The 12,072-nt window shown below is 37.3% G+C and overlaps 1 pseudogene; it reads left to right on the plus strand.

Moving 5' to 3' along the window:
• Positions 1-237: 237 nt before the first annotated feature.
• On the plus strand, positions 238-1,955 carry LOC121401279 (annotated as a pseudogene).
• The last annotated feature ends 10,117 nt before the right edge of the window (positions 1,956-12,072 follow it).

Consider the following 12,072-nt stretch of genomic DNA (forward strand, 5'->3'; position numbering starts at 1 on the left):
CTACCTGCTGCAGTAGTTAAAGATACAAAAACAATATATCAATTTAAATCCTTACTAATTTATTTTATAGCTTTAATGTGCCACAATCTACATAAAGTGATTTCTGCTTGGACCATTATCAGAACAGAAAGAGTTTATTACATTTAGGCTTGGATCATACAGATCAAAGCAACAAAGGTGTGAAGAATCCTGATTGGCCTCTGTCCATCTCAGTATAAAGTCAGGGAACTCCCAGACTGTTTTTGAGGAGCTCTGAACAAGAAGCATCTCCTCAGCTCGAAGATATCTGGAGTCAACACAGATCTACTCAGAGATGGCCTTTCTGAACCTGTTCTTCTGCCTTGTGTTTAGCTCCCCACTGATGGCGATGCCTCCAGTCCTACAGGGGAGAAAAAGCATGAGTCCAGATTCTTTTCTAAAAGACACATCCACAGATGATGGAGCCAGATAATTGCAAGGAAGGAAGTTCCCCCATTTCATGATGCAGCTGTACCAGAATATTATCAGAGGCAGAGATAAAGATCTGTCTAACCTGGAACATCCAACTCTTCAGGAATCTGATACCGTCCAAAGCCTCATTGATAAAAGTAAGTGACTTATCCTGATTCACCCAATTCCCATTTTTTATTTAATTCTATACTACCCGGTATGATGTTCATTTAATTACTGTACCTATTTAAATAAATCCACATGTAAAGGATGCACAACTAAAAATAACTAGTTTGCCCATTAATTATAGTTTTATTAAGTCTTTACTATTTCTCAAGTTTACTTACTATTGCTAAGTTGGAACATGCACAAGATCATTTAGGGGCCCATTTACTAAGGGTCGAAGTGAATTTAAAGTGAATTTTCAAATTCAAAAACTTCAAATTTCGAAGTAGTTTTTGAGGAACTTCGACCATCAAATAGGCCAAAATTCGATTTGAATTGAAAAAACGTAAAATATTCGACCATTCAAAAGGTCTCTTTAAAAAAAAGTCTCTTTTTAGAAGTCTAAGTTTTTTTTGAAAATCGTTCGATCGATCAATTAAATCGTTCGATTCAAACGATTTCTACGTTCGATCAAACTATTTGAATTAGATCGAAAACGGCTAAATTGAATAAAAAAAAAATTGTTTTTTCTACAATTCGATGGTCAAATTTTGAAGTTTTACCACTTTGAAATTTGACCCTTAGTAAATGTGCCCCATAGTATTTCAAAATGTCATGTTTATAAATGTTTTATTCATGGTGTAAAACAAAATTTAGATAATATCAGCTAATTTTTCCTTTTATGTATATTTACATCTTCCTGTTATTTGGTTTTAATAAAATAAATTTAAATTGTATTTCAATTCCTTTCCCTGCAGGTTATATTACAAAGGGAAATCACTGGACCTTGTTCTTTGATATGTCCTCCATCTCCAGAAGCAATGAGCTGAAGTTGGCTGAGCTACGTATTTGCCTCCCTTCCTTTGGAAAGTTCCACACTGTGACCGTAGAAATCTACCATACAAAGGATGATAAGGAGAAATTATTTATGGGATCATTCAAGTCTAAGGTTTCTTCTGCACTAGATGCTGACTGCAAGGTCTTCAATCTCACAATTTTGCTGGAGAACTTTCTCATCAGGGGAAAGAGGTTGATAAAGGATGAATACATACAGGCAAAGGGTCTCCATCTGAGAGATCTAGAGAAGAGTGTCATAGACATAAGAGCAGAAAATTTTGATACATTAAAACAAGACAAACATTGTGTATCTGACTTCACTCCTGAAAAAATCATACTAGTTGTGTTTGCTAAAGAAGAGTCTCATGCTAAACCTGATCCCCCCCAGCCTTGGCAAGAAGCTGTTCCCTTCAAAGTATGGTATTGATGATAATGCCAACAAGGTGAATGGATTTAGGATACTTAGAAGGAACAAGAAAACAAAAACCCATCCATGTGAAGAGTGTGGATTAAAAGACATTTAACTGTGTTTCTCAGACTTTTCTTACCACATCTAACCAACTCCTGCAGTGATACATTATTTATGCCGTTTTTGAACCTATTTTACTTTTTTATGCAAGGTTATCCATTTTTTATTTTGATCTGTTGTACTGATAAGCTGATCCATGGATCCACTCCCATTATACAGAACAACACTTCTTGTTCTTCTATTTATTGCACACATGAGACAGCTAGCCTTGCTCTCTGTTCAAGTTAAAACATTATTTAATGTTGTGTTTTCTTATTTATTGAAATAATAATTGATTTAGAATTTGGGCACATTAATTCTGCCATGAAATATTGTATATTGTGATAGATTTGAATAAAGAATATGTTTTGTTAGAATTTCTAACCTTTTCTACATGTTTATACTGGCCATTTCTCAATTATAAACCCACCTTTAATATTATTTCAAAAGAGTATCTTGTTCTCTTCTTTAAACATTAAGGGGTCATTTACTAAACCTAGAATTTATCTGGTGAGGCTTTTTGGGCCAAAAACTCAAATTATTTTATGTGATGTTTTCTTAATGAAATAATAAATATAGGTGATGTTGATTTTGAATTTGGGTACATTAATTCTGCCATGAAATATTGTATATTGTGATGGATTTGAATAAAAAATGTTTTGTTAAGATTTCTACCCTTATCTACATGTTTATACTGGCCATTTCCCAATTATAAACCTCCTTTAATATTCATTCAAAAGAGTATCTTGTTCTCTTCTTTAAACATTAAGGTTGTTATTTACTAAACCTAGCATTTATCTGGTCAGGATTTTTGGGACAAATACTCGAATTTTTCATGGAAAAAACTCAAATTTTTCGAGATGTATTATACCCTGATGCTGCAAAGAGCCTGAATCTAAAAAAAAACATCTCAGACCTGTTGAGGTCCTGTATAAGTCAATGGGAGAAGTACCTATCTCAATTTGAAGTTATCGTGGTCTGTGCTGGGTTTAGCCTGAAAATCCTACTTTTTCAGGGTTTTTGGAAAAAGCTTGAAAGAATTGAGTGATCTGGGAAAAAAGCCACAAAAATGTCAGCAAAGTGAAAATAAAGACTACAAAATGCTGTATGGCATAGATAGATCTATATTTAATTTTTTTTGATAATCCTAAACATTTATCAATTATTTCAAATTACGGACTTATTTGTGTGCGTGCCATAACTAATAACTACTAATAACTAATGTGCCCCTATTTAACTAATTAATGGCAGTGTAAAAATATTAATTGTTATCAACAGTTATATTTCTTGTCCAAACTGTTAAAGAGACTAAGGGGCCGATTCACTATGGGTCGAATATCGAGGGTTAATTAACCCTCGATATTCGACTAGGAATTAAAATCCTTCGACTTCGAATATCGAAGTCGAAGGATTTAGCACAGATAGTACGATCGCACGTTCGAAGGATTATTCCTTCGATCGAACGATTAAATCCTTCGAATCGAACGATTCGAAGGATTTAAATCCAACGATCAAAGGAATATCCTTCGATCAAAAGAATTTAGCCAAGCCCTCCCCATAGGCTAACATTGACTTCGGTAGCTTTTAGCTGCCGAACTAGGGGGTCGAAGTTTTTTTTAAAGAGACAGTACTTCGACTATCGAATGGTCGAATAGTCGAACGATTTTTACTTTGAATCCTTCGATTCGAAGTCGTAGTCGAAGGTCGAAGTAGCCCATTTGATGGTCGAAGTAGCCCAAAAAAAACTTCGAAATTCGAAGTTTTTTTACTTCGAATCCTTCACTCGAAGTTAGTGAATCGGCCCCTAAATGAAACTCCACATATAAGGGCTGTGTATGTTTGTATCAGAGGCATCTAACCCCCGGTCTGAAGTTTAGAAGTTATGGAAAAAGGAGCATAATTGTCACTGCTACAAATAGGAATAAACCAACTTAAATTCCAATGATTTTCGGATGATGTATTTCTTGAGAAAGGTTCAGGACAAGATGACAATAATGACAAATCAACAGAAATACAATTACACTAAAGACTAGTGGATCTATTTATGATAGATAGCATTCTTTGCAATTTCCTTAATTTTCCCCAAATTGCCTTTGTAACAAATAAAAACATTGGCAGTAGCGATGGGCAATATCTACTAAGAGTTATAACCATGAAAACCATTAATACAGCATTTTGCCAGGAAAAAGTTTTCAAGGTCCTTTAGAAGTCAATGGGAGATGCGCTGATCCTCTTGGACCATTGAAATCAATTCAGACTTTTAGAGGTTTTTGTATTTTTTTTGCAAGGAATTGTCCAAAAACTCCTATTCTTAGAGGTTTTCAAAGGTATTCTTATTTTTTTGTGTATCATTCAGTGTAATTTTGTGACATACTTATTTTATTTGGATCTTTTAATAAATGTCATGACATTTGTAGTGTTAGAGTTTGTGAGTTTAGTCGAGGTTTAAAAAACTTCTAAAACCACTAAAATCCGACCTTTGATAAACAGGCCTCCACCTCTCTTGTTTAATTCCTCCATCTTCTCCCTTTGCCTAATAAAAAAAAACAGCAACCAAAAAACCCAAAACCTCCTAGACCATAAAATGATTTTATAAATAATTTTTAGCGGGGAGTTACACAAAAAGTAGGGTTTCAAAATATGAAATTGCAATATAATATCATTATTAGTAATAATCATTTTAATATTTTACTTAAAATAGCAGATAAACACGTGTTTTACTATGATGTACAGTCTATTTCTTTTTATAGTGTCTACTTATTCAGGTGTAACATGTATAGGTGAATAACTAAAAATTATTTTTGACTACATTTCCAAGTTTCTATTGCCATGGAAAATATAAAAACTATTATTCCACTTAAATCCTTTCATCAATGTACCAGACTGAAAATGAACAGCAGGGAAATGGTTTCTATTTGGGTCATTAGCATAACAGAAAGAGTTGACTTTTGCTTGGATCGTACACTTCAAAGTTAAGAAGAAGTGAAGAATCTTGATTGGTCTCTGTCTGTCCCAGTATAAAGTCAGGAAACTGTTAGGGTCAGGGCACACGATCAGATTCAGGGAGAATAGTCGCTCGGTGACAAATCTCCTCTTCTTTGGGACGACTAATCTCCCTGACTACGGAGACTCAGATCGCTTTGTTTTCCAAAGTTGCCTCACGAGGAAACTTCAGGCGACTTCAGAAAATGAAGGGCTCCGAGTGCCATCCCGCCGGTGATTTACATTCTAGCCAATGGGAGGCATTTCAGGGAGATTTGTCGCCCCGAAGAAGAGGAAATTTGTTGTCAGGCCTATATCGCCCCGAATCTGAGCGTGTGCCCTGACCCTTAGGAGTCTGTATATGAGGAGCTCTGAACAAGAAGCATCTTCTCAGATGGAAGTCACCACTACCCAGAGATGACCTTTCTGAAAGTCTTCTACTGCCTTGTGTTTAGCTCCCCACTGATGGCGATGCCTCCAATCCTACAGGGGAGAAAAACCATGAGTCCAGATTCTGTCCTAAAGGACACGTCCACAGATAATGGAATCAGAGAATTCCAAGGAAAGGAAGTTCCCCAATTTCATGATGCAGCTGTACCAGAATATCATCAGATGTAGAGATAGATGGAGGTAGAAAAGTGAGTACTTTAGCATGATACTATTTTTAATTTAAATTAATATTACTTTTATTCGCTGTACCTGTCTGATGAGATTCATAAAACACGCAATTGCCTAATTTCATTTCATGAATTTAGTAGCAATTCCATTATTAGCAAAAAAGCAAAAAAGAACCATCTTGTTCCCCATTAAGTGCTATTAATTCCAGTTTAGTTTTCATGCCTTGATATTGTTTGATAAACAGAACATTCTGAAAGCAGAAGAGTCAGAAGAGTCTGAGAGCAACATGCATAGGATCATCCATTATCACAAAATGTTAAAATGTTCCTGGTCACAAAGTCAACAATTATATAATGCCATATGCTTTTATGGTTTTTTTCCTTTTATAGTAGTGGTAGATTTGGTTAGAAGGCTGTTCCCTGCTGAAATTGGATATTTAAATTGTCTCCTCTTAAACGTGTATTGAACATCATCACTTTGATTCATTATAAAAAACGCAATATACATCTCTTTACCTGTCATATAACAGTGTCATGTTTACTTTGATAGAAATATAAAATATATAAACACTATATTAATATTGTGTTTAATGCTACAGTATAAAATTATGGTTTAGGTTTAGTAGACTGAAATATATTCATTTCATTTTGATCCCTTTGCCTGCAGGTTATATTACAAAGGGAAATCACTGGACCTTGTTCTTTGATATGTCCTCCATCACCAGAAGCAATGAGCTAAAGTTGGCTGAGCTACGTATTTGCCTCCCTTCCTTTGGAACGTTCCATAATGTGACGGTAGAAATATACCAAACTTTATTTTGGTATATTATTCATGGGATCATTTAAGACCAAGCTTTCTTCTGCACTGGATGCTGACTGCAAGGTCTTCATTAATAATACAGTATTATGTTGGTGCCAAAAAGTCTATATAGATACTACTACAAAACTAATTAGTAATACATAATCAAATATGATTAAAGTTAATCATGGGGAAAATACTCACAATTCACCCCAGTCCTAGGGTGTAGGTCCAAGTCAACATTTCAAAAAAGAAAAATGTGAGTATCCCCCAAAATAATGAATCAAACCATTAAAAAAGTGAAAAATTTATTAGGACATCAGAGCAACACCTAAGGCGTTTTGTGCCTGCTGGGGCACTTACTCATAGGTTGAATGGCACATCCCTGTTCACAAGTTATAAAGCAACTGTAACCAATCACAAAACAGCAACCACATGTTATCACTTTATACAATCAATGATGATCCACCTAGTGGTTAAAGTGCTAAGTGTTACCAACATATCTGTGCAATACAATGTGCAAAAAGAAAAAAAGAAGAAATAAAGAAGAATAAAACCAAAAGAAAAAGATAATAACAACATAATATATTATGTACGTGCTCCTCAAAAAACACAACAACCATCCTTATATACAATGATATTAATGAATAATAAGAAAAAGAAAAAAAGATAGAAAAGGAATGGACTAAATACAACAACTATTTATAAATCTTAAAAAATAAATCATTAAGAAAATTAAAATAAAATTTAAGTAAACCTAGTTCAACCTATGAGTAAGTGCCCCAGCAGGCACGAAACGCGTTAGATGCAAGGTCTTCAACCTCATCATGGTGCTGTAGAACTATCTGATAAGAATAAAGAAGTTAATAAAGGATGAATACATACAGGCAAAGGGTCGCCATCCGAGAGATCTAGAGAAGAGTGTCACAGAAAAATAAAATGTTGATACATTAAAAAAAGATAAATATCATGTATCTGACTTTGCCGCAGAGAGAATAATGCTGGTTGTGTTTGCTAAAGAACAGTCTCATGCTAAACTTGATTGCACAGTCTTGGCAAGAAGCTATTCTTCAATGTATGGTGTTGATGATAATGTCAACACGGTGAATGGATTTCAGAGACTAAGAAGAAAGAGAAAACACAAAGTCACGTGAGCACCGTTCCACCTAAATCTATTGAAGAGATCAAACCCAAGTGGAAGAAGGTGGACATGTTTGTGGACTTTCAGAAGTGCCCACCCCACATTCGACCTTACAATGCTCCGCTTCTGCTTCCAGCAGCCCTTTCCCCTTCTCACTATGGGGTAAATTTATCAAAGAGTGAAGTTCCGCCACTAGAGTGAAATTCCGCAGCTCTCAATTCATTTCTATGGGATTTTGAAAGGCATATTTATCAATGGGTGAAAGTGAAAGTTCACCCTTTGATGAATATGCCTTTAAAAATCCCATAGAAATGAATGGGGAGTGGCGGCATTTCACTCTAGTGGCGGAACTTCACTATTAACTTCACTCTTTTATAAATATACCCCTTTGTGACATCAGAGATGGACAGGCAGGGCTGGATTTCCATAGCGGATGCCCCTAGGCCGGCTGCCGTTCATCGCATCCGTCCCCTCCATTTAATTCGCTCAGATTTCTATCATAGGGACCAGAGCAATGGGGATTGGCACATAGGAAATTTTAAAAACCATTGTATCCCAAGTGTTTCTGAACCAATGTAGGTGTGGTTGGGCAGCATGCTGCCCCCTAAAATCCTTTCCACAAATCTAGGCCTGTGGGCAGGTCCGACATGGTTCTATAAATAGAGGTGATGTGACAGGTCAGGTTGGGCTGGGGTTGGGAACAGGCAGGTATGGGTTAACAAAAAGTTTACTTGCACATCACTGATCTAAATGTGATTTTTATTCTGTAAATTCAGTGTTCCTCAACAGAAAACGAGAAGAAGTTATATGGCTTCTACTTGAGTGCTAGCTTAACAGAATAGATTTTATTATTGATCTCTGTCCATCTTTCTATAAAGTCAGCAAATTCCAAGACTCTACATCAGTCTACAGAGATCTCTGAACATGCTGCATCTTCTGAAAAATGATCTTCCTTAACCTCTTATAATAGGCTAATAGTCCAAGGGTTAAGTGGGTTTAAAGGACCCTAAAGCTGGCCATAGACGCAAAGATCTCATCGTACGAATCGAGGATTCGTATGATTTTCGGAACGTGTGTGGAGGGCCCCGAAATTTTTCGTCCGGCAGAGATCGGTCGTTTGGTCGATCGGACAGGTTAGAAAATTTGTCGGCTGCGGATAATATCTCTGCGTGTATTGCCGATCGTACGATTTTCAGTGGGAGACTATCACTAGCTTTGTCTATTGTATGATTGCTGTCAGGGGCAGAACATCGGCTGATCTTTTCTTTAACTAATTTATTTGGTCGGAATTGTAAGACTTTGATCTGAATGGTTAGTGGAGGGTTGGGAGATGGGAAAGTCCGATCGTACGATGATTCGTACGATCAGATCTTTGCGTCTGTGGACAGCTTTACTCATTCAATAGAATGGAAAGGAAATTCCCCCATCTCATGATGCAGCTGGACCAGAATACCAGAAGAGACAAGGTACCTCCGACATGGAACATCTGTTGCTCCAGGAATCTGATATCATCCAAACGTTTATTGCCAAAAGTACCTGAACCTAATCAAGATATACTTTTTAATCATTTGCAACCATATTTAGTTTGTGTGTAAGTGCTTCCCCTTATTATTATTTAATAATATCACAAATGTTTGTTTTCATGTTTTTTCAATTTTTTGATGCATTTAACATAATGTCTATGAGGCAAATTTACTAAAGGGCGAAGTGGCTAACGCTGGCAAAAATTACGCTAGCGAAGGAGATAGTCTCTAGCGCAACTTCGCACTCTAACGCCAGGCGTATTTTCACTCTGGCGAAAGAGCGTTACTACGCAAATTCATAAAGATTTTGTTTTTACTGACCGTTACCTCTATCGCCAGACTTACCTTCGACACCTCAGACCAGGCGAAGTGCAATAGAGTAGATAGGACTTGGTCCAAAAAAAAGTTGAAATTTTTTCTAAGTCCCAAAAAACGCTGGCGTATTTTACTTTTTACAGGGTGATAGGCTGAAAAAGATTAGTACCCTCTTTCCCCCCTACATTTGCTAACATATGGCACATAAACTATACTGTGGGCACATGTGTAGGGCAATATAACAACTTTATATCATTTTATTAAGGTTCCCAGGCATGTGTAGTGTAATGTATTTGCTGCTAGCGCAACTTCACAAGCGTTCGGTACCCTGTGCGCAACTTCAGATCTTGGTGAATTAGCGTTGTCCAGGTGAATTTACACCTGGCGAAATGTTGCGATGTGCGCAAAGCCAGTGCTGGCAGGTAAGTAAATTTGCCCCTATGTTTTTAAATTTTCACAAAATATATTATTCTATCATTAAATTTAATTTTAAATTATTATTTTAGTAATGTCGCACTCTTATGTACATGCTCCAGTGTTCTATATCACATTTAGGGTCCTTTTATTAAACTTTGATTTTTTTTGTGATCGAAGTTTTAAGAGGAAAAATTTTTTTCGGAAAAATAAAAACTACATTTTTTATAGATTCATCATACCATAAAGCCGCTGAAAAATTATTGGTAAATGATTTCAATTCATGGAAGGGAGTTTGGTCGACTTTGTTCTCATAAAAAAAACTAGATTATTTCAAATTTTAGCAAATCCAACCCCATATTGGCTGTATATTTTGGGAAAATAACACCAGGGCATCTTTGTGCTTATTAACATGGATGAAACAGCAGTCACTGCTCAGGTGCACAAGGAATTATTATTATTATTATTATTAACATGTATTTATATAGCGCCAACATATTTCGTAGCGCTGTAAAGTAAATGTGATTATACAACTAAATCACATGAATTATATACATAGAACATATGGAGTTACATACATCACAATCAATACCGGTACAAAAGGTGAGGAAGGCCCTATGCAGAAAGAGCTTACACTCTAATGGGAAGGGAGTAATACACAAGGTGTGGGAGTGGGCAAGATCAAATTAAGTGGGTGAGAAATGTGGTATTGTATGTGGTGTTGCGTTTGGTAGTTAAGCAGAGTGAGGGTAGGCTTCTCGAAAGAAGTGCGTTTTAAGAGATTTCTTGAACACAGAAAGGTTGGGAGAAAGTCAGAGAGATCGTGGGAGAGAGTTCCAGAGGAGGGGTGCAGCCCTTGCAAAGTCTTGAATGTGAGCATGTGAGGAGGTAATGAGAGAAGAGTTGAGTAGCAGGTCAGTAGAGGAGCGTAGAAAGCAGTTGAGTGAGTATATAGAGATGAGTTCAGAGATGTAGGGTGGGGCAGAGTTATGAAGTGCTTTGTCAGGGTCATTAATTTGAATTTACTGGAAGCCAGTGCAGGGATTGACAGAATGGCGAGGCAGAGGAGGAGCGGTTGCTGACTGGAGAGGTGATAGTCTCTTAAAAGCGCGTTACAGTAGTCTAGACGTGATATGACGAGAGAGTGAATAAGAATTTTGGCAGCATCTTGGGTGATAAATGATTGTTTTTTGGATATGTTTCTTAGGTGGAAGTGACATGATATAATAAGTGACTGGATATGAGGAGTGAATGACAGGGCAGAATCTAGGATAACCCCAAGGCACCGGGCCTGGGGAGAGGGGGTGATAGTGGAATTGTTAACTATGATGGATACTTCGGGGATGTTACTGGTGTTAGTTGGAGGAAAGAGAAATATTTCAGTTTTGGATAGGTTTAATTTAAGGAATCACTAGGAACAAGCGGTGGGCAGCAGAGGCACTTGCCTAGGGCACAAGCATTTTGGGATGGTGTGCAATTGCATAAAACAAATTGTGATTTATTTTTTGCAAAATACAATTACATATTAATAATAGCCCCTTGTCTCTTATAGCATCAAAATGGAGGGTCCAGGCTCACTGGAAATGCTGCATCGGACCAAAACACACCCCTGGGCCCTCTGACACCCCCATGGGTCCTCTGCCCAAGCTACAACCCCCCCCCCCTCTATTCCTTCTCCCACGCCAACAAGAACCTTCTTATGGAGCAGTACAAACTCAAGCAGCCGTGGTGAGCATGTGTGGGCCACCAGGGCCCGTCTGTTTTTTTGCCAGTGTCCCGCCAGCCCAGAGCCACAGGTTAAGGGCCCCATGCATGGCCAGATTTAAAGGAGAAGGAAAGGTTAAAACTAAGTAATCTTTATCAGAAAGGTCTATATATATATACACACACCAGTAAACCCTCAAAGTAATGCTGCTCTTTCACAAAAACACCACATTTCTTTCCTTCTATTGTGTACACATGGGCTTCTGTATCAGACTTCCTGCCTTCAGCTTAAACCTCCAGGGCTAGGGCTTGAGCATGCTCAGTTTGTTCCTCTCTCTCTCCCCCCCCCCACTGTAATCTGAGCCCAGAGCTATGAGTGAGCAGGGAAAGACTCAGGTAGGAAGTGATGTCACACCAAGCTAATATGGCAGCTGCTATCCTAAACTAACAGAGAGAGCTTCTAAAACTGTTCACTCAGGTATGATAAAGCATCCTGCAGAATAAATATAGTGTTATAGCTTGCACTATTGTGGCTAATTTATTGGCAATCAACTGCTTTGGTAGCTTTTCTTCTTCTTTAAGGTATGAAGAGCTAAAGTACAGAATGATCCGTTATCCAGAAAATACCAGGTCCTGAG

This window comes from Xenopus laevis, chromosome 3L, assembly GCF_017654675.1.
Source record: "Xenopus laevis strain J_2021 chromosome 3L, Xenopus_laevis_v10.1, whole genome shotgun sequence".
Taxonomy (NCBI): Eukaryota; Metazoa; Chordata; class Amphibia; order Anura; family Pipidae; genus Xenopus; species Xenopus laevis.